This window comes from Balaenoptera physalus, assembly GCF_965194825.1.
Source record: "Balaenoptera physalus genome assembly, chromosome: 7".
Lineage (NCBI taxonomy): Eukaryota > Metazoa > Chordata > Mammalia > Artiodactyla > Balaenopteridae > Balaenoptera > Balaenoptera physalus.
The window spans coordinates 11,952,822-11,968,835 of NC_138886.1; the positions used below are offsets into that span (position 1 = coordinate 11,952,822).

Below are 16,014 nucleotides of genomic sequence, written 5' to 3' on the forward strand. Positions count from 1 at the left end.
AACTACATTTTTGCACATATTAAAATCATGTTTTTTAAAAATTAATTTATTTATTTATTTATTTTGGCTGTGTTGGGTCTTCGTTTCTGTGCGAGGGCTTTCTCTAGTTGCAGCGAGCGGAGGCCACTCTTCATCGTGGTGTGCGTGCCTCTCACTGTCGTGGCCTCTCTTGTTGCAAAGCACGGGCTCCAGACGCACAGGCTCAGTAGTTGTGGCTCACGGGCCTAGTTGCTCCGAGGCATGTGGGATCTTCCCAGACCAGGGCTCGAACCCGTGTCCTCTGCATTGGCAGGCAGATTCTCAACCACTGCACCACCAGGGAAGCCCTAAAATCATGTTTTTAAAACAATACCTAATAGCATAGGAAAATGACTGCTCTATAATGCATTTAAAAGCAGTATATAAAGCTATATAGAGCATGATTCTATTTTGGTTTTCTAAATATGTGATCTGTTTCTAACCCTCTCTATCTGGAAAAAATCCACAATATGGTTAATTGTGGGTATCTGACTAAATTTTATTTTCTTCTTTATAGTTATTATTTTCTAAATTTTCTGTAGTCAGAATGTAGTGCTTTAATAATTAGAAAAAGAAATGAAATTTTTTTTTTACATTAAAAAAAGGCAAAGGAAGTCCATGCAAGTAGAAATGATACAAATGACTAATAAACATGAAAAATGCTCAATCTTGCTAGCTATTAAAAATGCACATTAAAGCAGCATTGTGATGCCATGTTTTAACTGACCAACTTTAGAAGAAAAACCTGCTAGTACACAATATGCATTGGCAACAGTTTGGTAAGAGAAACACTCATATACTGAAAATTTGAGTCCGGCTTTCTGAAGAGCAGTTTGGCAATATATATCAAAATCATTAAAAATGTGTAATTTTTCAAAAAAGTTGATTTTAAAGATGTATAACTGTGTTCCTTGGATATCTTAAGGAAATAATTAAGGAATTGTGTACAGGTGTATAAGCAAGAAAGCTTATCACAGCACTTTTTAAAAATATAATAATAAAGAGTTGTTTGTTATAGAACTGTATTTATAGACATGGAAATATGTATAACATATCGTTAAATTTTAAAATATGGATAAAAACCTGCCCTTGGTGTTATCCGTTAAAAAATTATATATATATACAAAATACATTATATATATATATATATATATATATATATATATATAAATAATAATGTATGGAAAAGGGTCTGGAAGAATATATGCCTAAATGCTAATATTGGTCATATCTGGGTAGGTGGGATTATGGCTATTTTTAAATATCTTCAAAATAAGAACTTCAAAACCAATTCAAAAACGTTTACAGATTTTGAAATACAGATTAAAAATTCAAAAACCTACCAGTTAACATGCAGGCTGAGTGCTCAGAGCTAAGTGTTACCATGGGTTCTGCAGGGTTAGCCTCTAGAAATAGGCTACATGAGCCTCCCTGGCTGAGAGAGGGCCCTGCTCTCGGTCCACGGGGAAAACGTTTCCAATTTGCCTTCCTCCTTGGGACCAACCCGACCTGGAGCAGGATGAGGAGGCTGGGAGAGGCCTAGACCACAGGGCGGGGCCAGTGCAGGCGCTTGTAATCTGACCCCTTGGAAGTGCTCCTGCCCCCTTTTCTCTGCTCCCTACCCCCCAACACTGCACTCCAGCAATTCGGAGCTTCTTTGAGTTTCTCAGCTGAAACTTGCTTTTTCTTTCCAAAGGACCTTAGGTGGAAGAGTCCCTTCTCCCTGAAGTATTCTTCCCTCCCCCTTCCCACTCCTCCATCACCTGGGCAACTTCTGCTTCCTGTTTCATCTTAAAAGTTATCTCGGGCTTCCCTGGTGGCGCAGTGGTTAAGAATTCCCCTGCCAATGCAGGGGACACAGGTTGGAGCCCTGGCCTGGGAAGATCCCACATGCCTCGGAGCAACTAAGCCCGTGCGCCACAACTACTGAGCCTGTGCTCTAGAGCCCGAAAGCCACAACTACTGAGCCCATGTGCCACAACTACTGAAGCCCACATGCCTAGAGCCTGTGCTCTGCAACAAGAGAAACCACAACAATGAGAAGCCTGCGCACTGCAACGAAGGGTAGCCCCCGCTTGCCGCAACTAGAGAAAGCCAGCGCACAGCAACGAAGACCCAATGCAGCCAAAAATAAATAAATAAATGTATAAAAAAAAAATTTATCTCCTACTTTTGGAGATGATGGTTATGTTTATTATCTTGAGTGTGGTGATGGTTTATGGGCATTGATATATGTCAAAACACACCGAATTGTACACCTTCAATATATGTGTAGTTTATTGCATATTAATTATACTTCAACAAAGCTGGAAAAAAAGGTCACTTCCCCAGTAAGGCAGGTCTTGAACTCCCTCTGTCCCCACGTGCAATCCCCCAAACCACATTAACCTTCTTTAGTCTGTACTGTGAATAGGAGTAAATGGCTCATGTTTTGCATGGTGATGAACGAATGAATGAGGGCAAAGGAGGTCCAGCCTGTGTTTAGAGGGCAGTGGAGCAGCGGAGACTCCAGGAGGGAGGAGGGGGCGTAGTAGGAAGTCTGGAAATGGCAAGTCCAGAGAGGTACTCAGAAGTTGGAGGTCAAGCCAGAATCTGGGTGTCCCATCATTTGTGGGGTCAGGTGGGCAGGTAGTCTGCCCCAGTCTGAAAATTGAGGAGAATAATAATATTAGTAACTATCATATTAATGTTAAGCATTATTTTTGTTGAAAATTAAATGAGTTAATCCATGTACAGGGCTGAGAACAGTGCCTGGCCTATTGGAGATGCTAAGTGTTCATATTGAGCCTTGTTTGGCTGTGAATAGCCCTGGTAATCGATAAGTCTGGGAGATCCTGGTATAAACCTTTGGTCAATTTGGATTCAGGTTGATGGTGGGTGACTTCAGGGGTCATCTCCTCTCCCTAAGAGACCCGTCTCATCCTCTGTCCTCTTTCACCCAGCTGCTGGACAACCCCCATCCCTTCAACCCTCTCTGCAGTGCTTGGAACCCCTGCCAGTTTCCCTACATTATTTTGCAAAACTGTCTTTCTAAAGCCTCCTCTCTCCTAACGACAGGGAAGCACATATGTTGCAGCTTATGCTTCTATTTAGAGTTGGGAATTTGAAAAGAGAGTGCACGCACACATGGACAAGCATTTGTGTGCATTCTCGTGTGGGCTTGTGGTTGTGAACACGCGTGTGCCTGTGCACGCACATGTGCTTGCATGTAGCCACATGGTTGTGGGTTTACCTGTGTTCATGGGCACATGAGCTTCTGAATGACTGCATGAGCACGTGGATGAGTGTGTGTTTGGAGTACGTACACACATACTTGTGAGCAAACAAAGGTACCCACGACCATGTGCTTTTCTGTGTGTGGTGTGGTAGGGTGTATCCCATGTGCGTCTGGGTTTGTGTGCATGTTTGCACATATGTGGTTTTGTGTATCTGTGTGCATATGGTGTGAGTTTGCCTCTCCTTACGCCCCAGGAGGCACGGAGGCAAGTGCAAACTACAAGAAACAAAGGAATAATCTGCATAATTTAGCCTTTGATCTCTGCCACCCCCAATCCTCCTTTGCTCGCACTCAGCTGCCAAGCTGTTTCCCCAGCCCTGCGGGCTCCATCTTTGAGCTTTGTCTTCTAGCAGCCTTAGCCTCTCCTTGCCACCCCATGAGAGGAACAGGGCTAGAGAAGGGTAATGAGCATTCATTGAGCACCTATAGTGCACCAGGCACCTGTACCAGATGCTTGACATACATTCTCAAATCTCTGCAGCAATCCTGCAAAGTATAACCATTTTCCTCACTTGACGTTTGAGGAAGCTGAGAATCAGGGGAATGAAGCCATTTCTCTATGTGCTGGAGCTACAATTTGAACTCAGGACTTCAAAGCCTACACTCTTTCCACTCCACCAAGTTGTCTCCCTGGAGCATGCCTAGCGGCCAGGTACTGAGAAGTCAAAGCTGCAGCCAGAACTCCTGAGGGAGGAGATGTCCTGGGAGACACAGTCTGATGCGGAGGGAAAGGGAGCATAAGCCGGGAATCAGTAGGGGCCCCAAAGGCTGGCACTTACTCAGTTTTCATAAGGAGGGCAGAGTGGAGAAATCCCAGGTGTCTGAGTGGTCCACGGATGGAGTCGGGAGAGCAAGGGATGGACCAATAACAGAAAGAGCAAAGATGAAAAAGCATCACCTTTTCCACCGCTATCTTCAGGACCCTGGATAGGCTACATCAAATTTCTCCATTTTCTCAGCTGGAAAATGTGTGTGGGAGATGGGCTTTAGGTTTTTACAAGCTCTTGTTAAAACTAGTATTTGTTGATCTCTTATTGGGCTAACTCATGCAATCTCACAATCATTTTATAAGATAGTTACTATTATTGTTCCCATTTTACAGATGAGAATATTGAGGCTCAGAGGGGTTACATTGCTTGCCCAAGTGGCAGGGCAGGACACAAACCTGGGGGCTGTCTGACCCCAAAACCCCCTCTAGGCTTCCTTGTTTTAACGTTCGTAGGTATAAAATACCAGTGACATAGCAGGCACTCAACAAATAGTAGCTAAAAGTAATCACGGTAATGATGATGATGATGAAAGTGTGTTTTGCTGAGAGTTGAAGCGGCATTAAATTCCTCAGGTGTCAAATTTTCTGAAAAATTCCACACTATTAGTGATCTTTTTTAGAACAAAGGCTTCTTTCCTTCCTGTTCCTGTGACAGCCAGACCAGACTCAAAGCCCAGCCACCACTTTTAAGCCTTGTAGCTCTGAGTGCCCTAACCAATCTGGGCACCATTTTCTTATCTATAATGTGAGGATAATAATAGCCCTGGACAGTTCCTCAAAAGTTTAAACGTAGAGTTAGCATATAACCCAGTAATTCCATTCCTAGGTGTTTACCCAAGACAAATGAAAATAGATGTCCACACAAAAACTTGTACATGAATCTTCCCAGCAGTGTTATTCATAATTGCCAAAAAGTGCAAACAGCTCAAATCTTCATCAGCTGATGACTAGATAAACAAAATGCAGTATATCCATACAATGGACTATTATTCAGCAATAAAAGGGAGTGAAGTATTAATATGTGCTGCAGTGTGTATGAACCTTGAAGACATTATGCTAAGTGAAGGAAGCCAGTCATAAGAGATCACATATTGTATGATTCCACTGATATGAAATGTCCAGAATAGGCAAATCCTTAGAGACAGAAAGTAGATTAGTGGTTGCCAGAGAGAAGAATGGAGAATGACTGCTAATGGGTATGGGATTTCCTTTCTGGGTGACGAAAATGTTCTGGAATGAGATCGTGGTGATAGGTATACCACTTTGCGAATATACTAAAAACCACTGAATTATACACTTTAAAAGAAGGAATTCTGTGGCATGTGAATTATATCTCAATTTAAAAACCCAGCTTGATCTCATAGGGGGGTTGTGAAGTTTAAATGAGATAATTTATGTAGATCATTTAGCACAGAGCCTGCTTTGTAGCAAGCACTCATTAAATGGTAAATATTTTTTTAAAATGCTAGCTACTGTGACTATTGTTGTTATTACTAAATAATAGGCATTGCTTTTAGTTGCCTAACCTCCTCAGGGCTTCAGACGCCTCACCTACAAGCAGAAGCAATACTCCTTTAATTGGTTAGGGTTTCTTAGTCATACACACCTACTCTGGCTCACGAGTAAAAAGGGAATTTATTGGAAGGCTGCAGTGTGGGTGACTTTGAGGCAAGGACAAAGAGCCAGGCTCAGAAAGAAAAGGCCCAAGGGAGGGAATCTAAAGAAGACTACAACTGAGAAGCAATGGAGTTACTGGTGAAGCCTGGGGTCCCAGAGTCAGGCTGTCCGGGTTCGAATCTAGCTCTGCCCAGAAAGGCTGTGCAGCCTCTCTTTGTTGCCTCGGTTTGTTCAGCTGCTAGACAAGGAAGACAGGGAGTGTATCAGGGCCTCCTTTATAAGATCCTTGTGAGGGTTCAATGAATTAATGTCCGTACAACACTTATCTTAGTGCCTTGCACTCTAAACACTCAAATATTATTGGTATTGACAGGGCCTTGTCACTGGGATGATTCAACTTGACCCAGTTTTTCTGACCGTGCCTGGCTCTGTTCAAGGCTCAGGTCCCTAGAGAGTGTGATGGGTCTACCTTGGGTCACTCACCTACTCCTTGGCCAGGGGAGGGTGGGGCATCTTGATTGACAGCCCCACTAAGACTACAAGCTATGGGACAGAGGTGATACCCAAAGGAGAAGGCAGAAGAAAGAGGAGGGGGACTTAGCAGCAAAACCAACCCAGGCCCCCTGCGAATACTCTCCTATAGGTTGTTAGGAGGATCAGAGATCATATGTGCAAAGTTTCTGGCACATAGGAGCTCTTAATTACTGGGATTCTTCTCAGCTGATGATTGTTCTCTACCCAAGGGCTCTGGATTTTTCATTACCATTGAAATATAAGTTTGGGATGGATTATAAAAGGCCTTGAATGCTGTGTCAAGGCATTTGCCCTTTATTCTAAGAAACAATCAGGGAGGACCATCTCCTGAAAACCCCACGGCATGCTCAGAGCCCCTGTGGGCTGTGATCCACATTCCCCAAGCCTTTCAGCTGTGTGACACCTAAACAACTTACTTAACATCTTCAGCCTTCTGTTTCCCTGCGCATAAAAGGTGGTCACATTTTGGGTTACCGCGGGGCTTAAATGAGATAGTATATTCGCAAAATACTTGGAACAGTGTCTGGCCCAAGGGAGATGCTCAAAAAATCATAGCAGTTATTTATATATAAAACATAATTAAAAACTCTGCCACACCAGGTTGGTGGGAAAATCAACTGGGATCAAAGAAGTTATAGCACTTTGCACAAGCACAGCGCTGTGTCCCGGAAAGATGTTTCCTTGATTGGGATCACCACTGGCAATAAGACATACCTTTAGGGACTTCTCTGGTGGTGCGGTGGTTAAGAATCCTCCTGCCAATGCAAGGGACACAGATTCGAGCCCTGGTCCGGGAAGATCCCACATGTCGCAGAGCAAATAAGCCCGTGCGCCACAACTACTGAGCCTGTGCTCTAGAGCCCGCGAGCCACAACTGCTGAGCCCATGTGCCACAACTACTGAGCCCATGCGCTGCAACTACTGAAACCTGCGAGACTAGAGCCCGTGCTCTGCAACAAGAGAAGCCACCGCGATGAGAAGCCCACGCATCGCAACGAAGAGTAGTCCCCACTCGCCGCAACTAGAGAAAGCCCACGTGCAGCAACAAAGACCCAACACAGCCAAAAGTAAATAAATAAAATAAATAATTTATTTAAAAAAAAGACACACCTTTAGTCTAATTATGGTTTTTTGGTGAAATAAAGTAACATTAAATGTACACATTAATGATAAGATGGAGCCTGATTTCAGAAATATTAAACTATGAAAAGGGTGTGTCTTAGAATGGAGGAAATGAAGTATTGATAATTCAGTGTTTCAAATAATTAAAGAATGTTCTCATAGAGTCTATTACCAATTTCCCAAAACTTAGAACACAATATTGCTTACTTAATGCTAAAAGGACACTGAGCATAATTTAATCTTTCCTTGAAGCTTCTGAATTTCCTTGAAGGCAAGATCAGCAATTTTAAAATACACTTTTAGATCCTCTAGCTCAATGGTTCTCAACTCTGACTGCACATTAGTATCCCCCTGGGAGCTTTTAAAAAATGCTGTTGCCTGGGTCCCATTTTCAGACCAATTAAATCTTAGTCTCTGGGGGAGGAGCCTGAGCCCTGGAATTTTTCAAAGCTCCCCGAGTAATTCTGAGGCATAGAGAGTCTGAGAACTGCTCTTCCCAGCAGAGGTTGCCGTTGTGTTTGGAGATGAGGCTGAAGAGGTCTGTGGAGGCTGGATCACAGAGGGTTTCACACACTGCAACACAGAGGCTTGGGGCTTCCCTGGTGGCGCAGTGGTTAAGAATCCGCCTGCCAATGCAGGGGACACGGGTTTGAGCCCTGGTCCGGGAAGATCCCACATGCCACGGAGCAACTAAGCCCATGCGCCACAACTACTGAGCCTGTGCTCTAGAGCCCGCGCTCTAGAGCCCACGAGCCACAACTACTGAGCCCAAGTGCCACAACTACTGCAGCCCGCACGGCTAGAGCCCATGCTCTGCAACAAGAGAAGCCACTGCAGTGAGAAGCCCACACACCGCAACGAAGAGTAGTCCCCACTCGCTGCAACTAGAGAAAGCCCGCGTGCAGCAACAAAGACCCAACACAGCCAAAATAAATAAATAAAATTAAATTAAATAAAAATTAAAAAACAAAAACAAAAACACAGAGGATCACTGTTATCCTGTAAGATGGGGAGTTACTGAAGACTTAACAAAATTTTTCATCCAGTGTGAGTTCAAGTTAGAATCACCACTCTAGTGACCTGTGGGGCTGAACTGGAGTTGATAAGTTTGGAGGAAGAGAACCTAGAGTAAAGGCCACTGTAACTATCCAGACCGTATCAGTTATCTATTGCTGTGTAACAAAACGGCCCCCAAATCTAGTGGCTTAAAGCAATGACTTGTTATTTCTTATGATTCCGTGGATTGGCTGGGCAGTTCTTCTGCAGGTCTCACCTATGCTCCCTCATGCAGCTGCATTCAGTTGGTGGGTTGGTTGGGAGCCAGGCTGGCTGGAGCAGCTGAACCTCTCTCCAAATGGTCTTTCATCCTTGACTTCTTCTCAGTGTGGTGCTCTCAGGGCAGTGTTTTAAGAGAGTGGAGATAGAAACTGCAAAGTCTCTTAAGGCCTAGCCTTGGCAGTCATACAACAATACTTCTGCTTGATTCCGTGGGCCAAAACAATTCACAAGGCCAGCCCAGATTCAAGGGGTAGGGAAAGAGGCTCCACCCCTTGATGGGAGGCAGGGCAAAGTCACATTGCAAAGGGTGTGTGTGTGTGATAAGAGGAATTTGTAGCCATATTTCACAGTCTACCATACAGATGGAAGATGCTGAAGCCTGGCCTACGGCAGGGCAGTAAAAAGAAGTGAATACATTCATTCAGTCAGTCAGGTAGCCATTCATTCAATAAGTATTTATTGAACACCTCCTGTATATCAGGCTCTTTTCTAGGCACTGAGGGGGATAAAGCTGTAGCTGATGATGGTAGAGTACTACTCTTATGGAGCTTACAATCTAGGGGTAGGGGAGATATACAATAATACTATGGTACAAGGTGAAACTGAAAAGTGCTGTGAAGAAATATAAAGTGGGATAAAGGATGAGAGAGAACTATTTTAGATGGGGTAGTCCAGGAAAGCCTCTTTAAGTAAGTAAAATCTGAGCAGAAACCTGAATGAAGTGAGGGAGAGAACCACGCAGATGTTTACAGGTTGGGAGGAGACCAGCAAGTGCAAAGACCCTGAGGCAGGAGCATTCTTCATCTGTTTGAGAAATGGCAAAGAGTCCCGTGTGGCTAGGACACAGTGAGTGAGGGAGAGATTGAAAGACTGAGATGGGAGAGGCAGGTAGGGGTCAGAGGGTGTGGGACTCTGTAGGACATGATAAAGACTTTTGGTAAAGGGAGAAGCCATTGGAATTGTATGTAAGACTGAGCATAATCCTTTGTTCCCAGAGGCTGATTCTAGCTACTGGGTTTAAAAGGTTGAAATCAGGGTGACCAATTAAGAGGTTATCGCTGGGCTTTCCTGGTGGCGCAGTGGTTGAGAATCTGCCTGCCAATGCAGGGGACACGGGTTCGAGCCCTGGTCTGGGAAGATCCCACATGCCACGGAGCAACTAGGCCCGTGAGCCACAGTTACTGAGCCTGCGCATCTGGAGCCTGTGCTCCGCAACAAGAGAGGCTGCCATAGTGAGAGGTCTGCGCACCGCGATGAAGAGCGGCCCCCACTTGCCGCAACTAGAGAAAGCCCTCGCACAGAAACGAAGACCCAACACAACCATAAATTAAAAAAAAATAAAATAAAATAATTTTAAAAAAAAAGAGGTTATTGCTTGGGCAACAGTTGTAGTGGAGAAAGTGGTGAATAAACATCAGTCTCCAGGTATATTTTGAAGACGGAGCCAACAGAATTTTCTAAACTATTGGATATGGGGTGTGGGAGAAGGAGGAATTAAAGAGCAGTCCAAAGATTTTGGCTTGAGCAGCTGGGTGAACTGTGGTGCCATTTACTTTACCATGATGTGGGGATCCCTGGGGAAAGAATAGATGAGTTGATGGGAATCATAAGTTTGGCTTTATATTTTTAATTTTTTAAACATTTCTTTATTTTTATTTTATTATTTTTGTTGTTGTTGCTTGGCCACACCGCACGGCTTGTGGGATCTTAGTTCCCTGACCAGGGATTGAACCCGGGGCCCCCTGCAGTGGAAGGGCAGAATCCTAACCACTGGCCCTCCAGGGAATTCCCACAAGTTTGGTTTTAGATGTCTGAAGCTTGAGATGCCTTTGAGATATCCAAGTGAAGTTACTGAGTAGGCAGTTAGCCCCCGAGTCTGGAGTCCAAGTTGGGGTTGCAGATGGCAATCTGAGCGTTCTATGTCAGACCTTGAGACTGGATGGATCACTTAGGGAGTAGGTTTGATAGTGAGGAGATCTAAAGACTGAGCCCTAGGGCACTCCAACATTTAGAATTAGGGTTGAGGGGAAGGATGCAGCCCAATGAGATTGCGAAGGAGTGGCCAGTGAGGTGGAAAGATAAGGAAGGCGTGTGGAGTCCTGGAAGCCCAGGAAGAAAATGTTTCTAGAAAAGAGCAGGAACAATGGTGTTGAATGCTGCTGTGGCCTGGCAGAGTCACAGTGCCAAGATAGGATAGGTGCATTAGATAGGCGGTAAACTGAGGCAGAGAAAAAACTGATCATTGGGATTTGACAACATGGAAGCCACAGATGACCTTTTGTTTTTTGGCTGCACCGCACAGCATGTGGGATCTTAGCTCCCTAACCAGGGATCAAACCCGTGTCCCCTGCAGGGGAAGCGTGGGGTCTTAACCACTGGACCACCAGGGAAGTCCCAAGCCACAGATGACCTTGATAAGATTAAGTGGAACAGAATGCAGTGGAATGAGGAGGGAATAGGGTAATTGCAGAGAAAGGCGTCTGTGTGTGTGTGTGTGTGTGTGTGTGTGTGTGTGTGTGTGTGTGTTTAGCTGAGAAAAAGTGGAGTATTTGTGTGTTGGTGGAATAATTTACCAGAAAGGGAAAGTTATCCATGATGCAGGAGAAAGGGGGTCAATTGCAGAAACAAAGGGCACGTGATCCAGTGGTCACGGGCAGCAGCTGGCCTTAGGTAGCAGTGAGGACAGTTGCTCCTTTGTATCCAGAATGAGGGCAGAGCTCAGAAAGGGCTCAGAGGCAGGTAGATTGAAAGATCTGGCATTAGGAGGGTGTGGAGAGTCAGGAGGCATTTGAAAAGTGGAACGAGGAATGAAAGCAGTGACTTTAGGATTGAAGGCGGCTCCCAGCAAGACCATCTCTTATCAACCACCTCTCCCAACACCCCGTCCGTGCCAGGCCTGGCGCCAGCAGAGGGGGTCGTGGATGACTCACCCAGTGTCCCTGCCGATGAGACGATCACAGTCTAAGGGAGACAGACCTGTAAACTGACAACTTCAGTACAACGTGCTAATAATAAAGACACGTTCAAAGTGTTTTGAGAACAAAGAGGGAGGGAGTAACTCTGCCTGGAGGGGTCAGAGGAGGCTTCACAGAGGTGAAATTTAAATGAGGCTTCAAGGAGGATGAGAATATTATCAGGCCGGCTGGAGGAGGAAGGTCGTTCAAGGTGGAAGGAACGGCAGGCACGTGAAAGCCGCCTTCACATGATGAGAAAGATCCTTTTACTGCTTTTCTCCCTGCTCCACCTGTCTGTCTCTTTCCTTCTTGCCGCTCCCCCCTCCCCACTCCCAAGCTGTTGTCTCTCAGGCTTTCTCGGTTCAAGAGGAAATTTTTCTTTTTGGAAAGTTTAATAAACTTCCGTTCAGCCTGTACTGAGTCATGACAAAGGTGTGTTTCACACTTAAACAAACGTCTCAGATGTTATTTTTTGCACTTGAAGAACAAGCTATTTTTAAAGAAATCCAAACTGACTGGGACTCAGCAAGGACGATTTCTGTGACCTGTTTTTAAGAAGTGAGCTTTGGAAAGGAACATAGTGGCCAGCGGGGCAGCATCAGAGGACCTCCTGGCAATTCTTTCCTTTAAATGTTTCAGTGAGCCAGTGAGTAGTTTCACCTTACTAAGGTGCTCATTTTATCTCGGCTATCTGGTCTTCTGGAAAAGTCTCAGGGAGTATGCAACAATTATTGAATAAAAGAATGAGGGGAGATGAGGCCACCACCCTCTTAGAGGTAGTGGTGGGGAGAGATGGAGAGAAGAGGGTGGATTTGAGAGAAGTTTAAACAGAGCAAGGAACAAGGGGCAAGGCCATTTCCCCATGCTTTGGAAGTGTCACTGTACTCAGATCTGTGCTGGTAGCCTGTCATGGCCGTCAGTTTCTTCCCTCTTTGAACATGCATATAACCCTCCCCCACCGTGGAGTCTATACCTCCACCCACCTTGAATCTGGTCAGGCCTGTGACTACTGTGACCCACTGAACACAGGGAAAGTGATGCTGGGCCAGTCCTGGGACTAGCTTTAAAAGCTACTGCTGTGAGAAGCTTAAGACATATGAAGAGGCTACATACAGGTAGTCCAGTTAACAATTCAGTTGAGCTCCCTAGCCAACAGCATGAGTGCACCATCTTGGACTTTGAGCCCCGTTGAACCTTCAGATGAATCCAGCCCCAGCTGACCTCTGACTGCAACTGCATGAGAGACCCCAAGTGAGAACCACTCAGTTAAGCCCAGTCAACCTACAGGGCCATGAGAGATAATAATTACCAATACGTTTTATTCCATGATAGACATATTTTAAAATAGCAACACTAATATCATTACTAACAATAAGATTATCGAGAGGAATTTAAGATTTGTTATTGTTTTTTTCCCTTTATCCTTAGAATATATCTCATTGAAGATGTATGGTTGAAAGTACTTTGTTTTAAGGTCAATTGGGGTAATTCTTTTCTTTATCTGGGCATGTTAGCAACCTCATATAAAGTTATGTTCATGTTTTGGGTTGTTTTTCATTTTAGGGATTATTTAAAAATTTATATCACTTAATGATTTAAATATTTACATGAATCATTTATGAGATTTCAAAGTCAAAGCTATCTAACAAGGCTCGTTCAGAGAAGCCTCACTTCCAATCCTTTCCCCTCTACTCTGTTCTCTTTCGCCCCTGTAAAACTCCATTTATTTTTTATTTTTTAAAATTTATTTATTTATTTATTTATGGCTGTGTTGGGTCTTCGTTGCTGCACGCGGGCTTTCTCTAGTTGTGGCGAGCGGGGGCTACTCTTCGTTGTAGTGCGCGGGCTTCTCATTGTGGTGGCTTCTCTTGTTGCGGAGCACGGGCTCTAGGCGCGCGGGCTTCAGTAGTTGTGGCACGTGGGCTCAGTAGTTGTGGCTCGCGGGCTCAGTAGTTGTGGCTCGCAGGCTCTAGAGCACAGGCTCAGTAGTCGTGGCGCACGGGCTTAGTTACTCCACGGCATGTGGAATCTTCCCAGATCAGGGATCGAACCCGTGTCCCCTGCATTGGCAGGCGGATTCTTAACCACTGCGCCACCAGGGAAGTCCCAGAACTGCTTTTAAATCTTGGTTTCTCACCCTTGGCACCACGACATTTTGGGCTGGATTATCCTTTGTTATGGGGGGCGGGGCCTATCCTGTGTATTGTGGGATATTTAGCATCATTCTTGGATCCTACCCACTAGATGCCAGTTGTTATAACAACCAAAAAATGTCTCCAGACATTGTAAATGTCCTAAAGGAGGGGTTGGGGGGATGGGGAGGGAATTACACCTAGCTGAGAATCTCTGTTTTAAGGGAAACGATTTCTTGCTGGCTTGAAAATTTGACCTCTAGTCTAAGATATCTGCATTTAATGTTAAACTCATCATTTTAGGCAATACCTTTGCACCAACATGAGCACTAAATTTGGGGCATCAGGAATCATTTACAGGATGGCTGTCCCAGTGATCCAGAATATGCTTTTATTATTATTATTTGTAGATTATATTTGAAGCCAAGACACACATTGAGAAACTTCTCTTAGAACTTGTGGACCCTAAAAATGTGTCCATTCAGAGATCCAGACAGCTCAGTGCTTTCCCTGGTTTGCAAAGTACACGGGTTGGGTGATTTCTTAGGGCCTTCCTGCTGTCTGAAAGTATTCTTGTTCTAAAAGTCTAGAAACTTGCTTTTCAAACTGGGGTGGACAGCACAGTGATTGAGGACACCAAGTTGAATCCCAGGTCTTCATCAGCTCTGTGACATACTGCAGGTTACTTACTTTCCGGGAGCCTTAAATTAAGATGAAAATTGTGCCTACTTTATAGGATAGTTGCAAGGATTAAAGACATAATGCACGTTAAGTGCTTAATGTACTGCCTGGCATATAGTAAGTGCTTAATAAATGTTGGCTGTTAGTATAATTACCATCAGGGCTAGATGGTGATGTGCCAGGGAATATTCAGAGCCACCTGATAGATAAGGAACATCTTCCTAGAGTGTGAATTTCTTTTTGAAGTGTTGGAAAAATGGGCTTTGAATTTTTCTCCTAAAGGGAAGTAATTTAAAATGTTATTTTCATGTTAAAACAAACATGGGAATAAAAAGTGAAATGTGCATGAATTTAAAAGATAAAATGTGAGACTTCAAAGAAATTTTATGCTTGAGGCTGATGAATTTGGGCTTCATCCTCAAACCTCCAGGGAGGCTGTCTTTCCCTCCTTTGGTGGGAAAGTTTCAGCAGTGGATGTGGGCTGTTTTGCATCTTTCACTGATACAAGTATCAGGGATATTAGGAGACATTCTGTAAGACGTGGGGACTTTCTGACCAGGAATCACTGGTATCTTCATGTCTTCTTTGAGGTTTGTTACCTGAGGAAGGGGACTGGGAAAATTTGCTGCGCACACATTCAGTAAATATTTAAGTGACTCCTCTATGCCTGGCACTATTCTAAGGCATACAAAGAGAACAAATCAAAGAAACATTCTACCCCTGTGAAACCTTCAGTCTATTGGTCATTCAATATCAATAGCTATCATAGCCTCAACAAGAGAGTTGAAATGGGGAACAGTAGGGGCAATAAGTTTGGGTTTTAGGGGAAAGATCCATCACTTATGGACAGTTGAGTAGCATGTGAGACATCCAAATAGAGATCCTGAATAGGCTGTTGAATGAGAGTCTAGAGCCATAGTTCTCACTTGGAGCTTTTAGACATTTGTGGTGGAGTTTGGGTAGGCATAATGGCATTTATTGGGGGGAAGCTCAGAATTCTAGATGCCCTGCAATGTATGGACAATTACACATCATGAATTTTTGTATTGATTTTTTTTTTTTTTTGGCTGCACTGTGGCATGTGGGGTCTTAGTTCCCTGACCAGGGATCGAACCCGTGCCCCCAGCAGTGGATGTGAGGAGTCCTAACCACTGGACCACCAGGGAATTCCCTGCATCATGATTTTTTGAATGTCACACTGGACATTTACATAGGTGAAAGTCCTGTGTACAATTATCTGAGCCTAACAACTAACTCCCTTTTTCATACAGAGTATATTCTAGCATGATTTTAATATTCCAGGGAGGCAGATACTATGCAAAGTGAATGAAGATTACACCTTGTTGTGTTCAGATTCTATCAAGAGTTATTCAGCATTTCAGAAAACCGTGTCAGCAATGGCAATTTTGCTGTGATAGTCGAGTCTCCTCCAATTGACACCTGAAGCTGTTGATTTTGGGTCAGTTGTTCTCAAACTACAAGGTGCATGTGATCACCTGGGGATCTAGTTGCTTTTCTTCTTCTTCTTTTTTTTAAGAACAGAATAGACTGTTTGGATAATAATGGAAGGAATCCAGGAGAGAAGGAGAGGCTGACCACAGCAGAGAGGGGCACATTAAGGCATGAAGTTCC

General features: G+C 44.2%; 1 long non-coding RNA gene across 2 annotated transcripts in view; it reads left to right on the top strand.

Annotated features, from left to right (window-relative positions):
* LOC309663638 overlaps positions 1-9,987 on the top strand; it is a 31,708-nt gene extending 21,721 nt beyond the window's left edge. For both annotated transcript variants that reach the window (XR_014265379.1, XR_014265380.1), the window contains one exon: positions 1,715-9,987. This is a non-coding gene — a long non-coding RNA (uncharacterized lncRNA). The remainder of the gene's footprint in view (positions 1-1,714) is intronic.
* Positions 9,988-16,014: the final 6,027 nt, after the last annotated feature.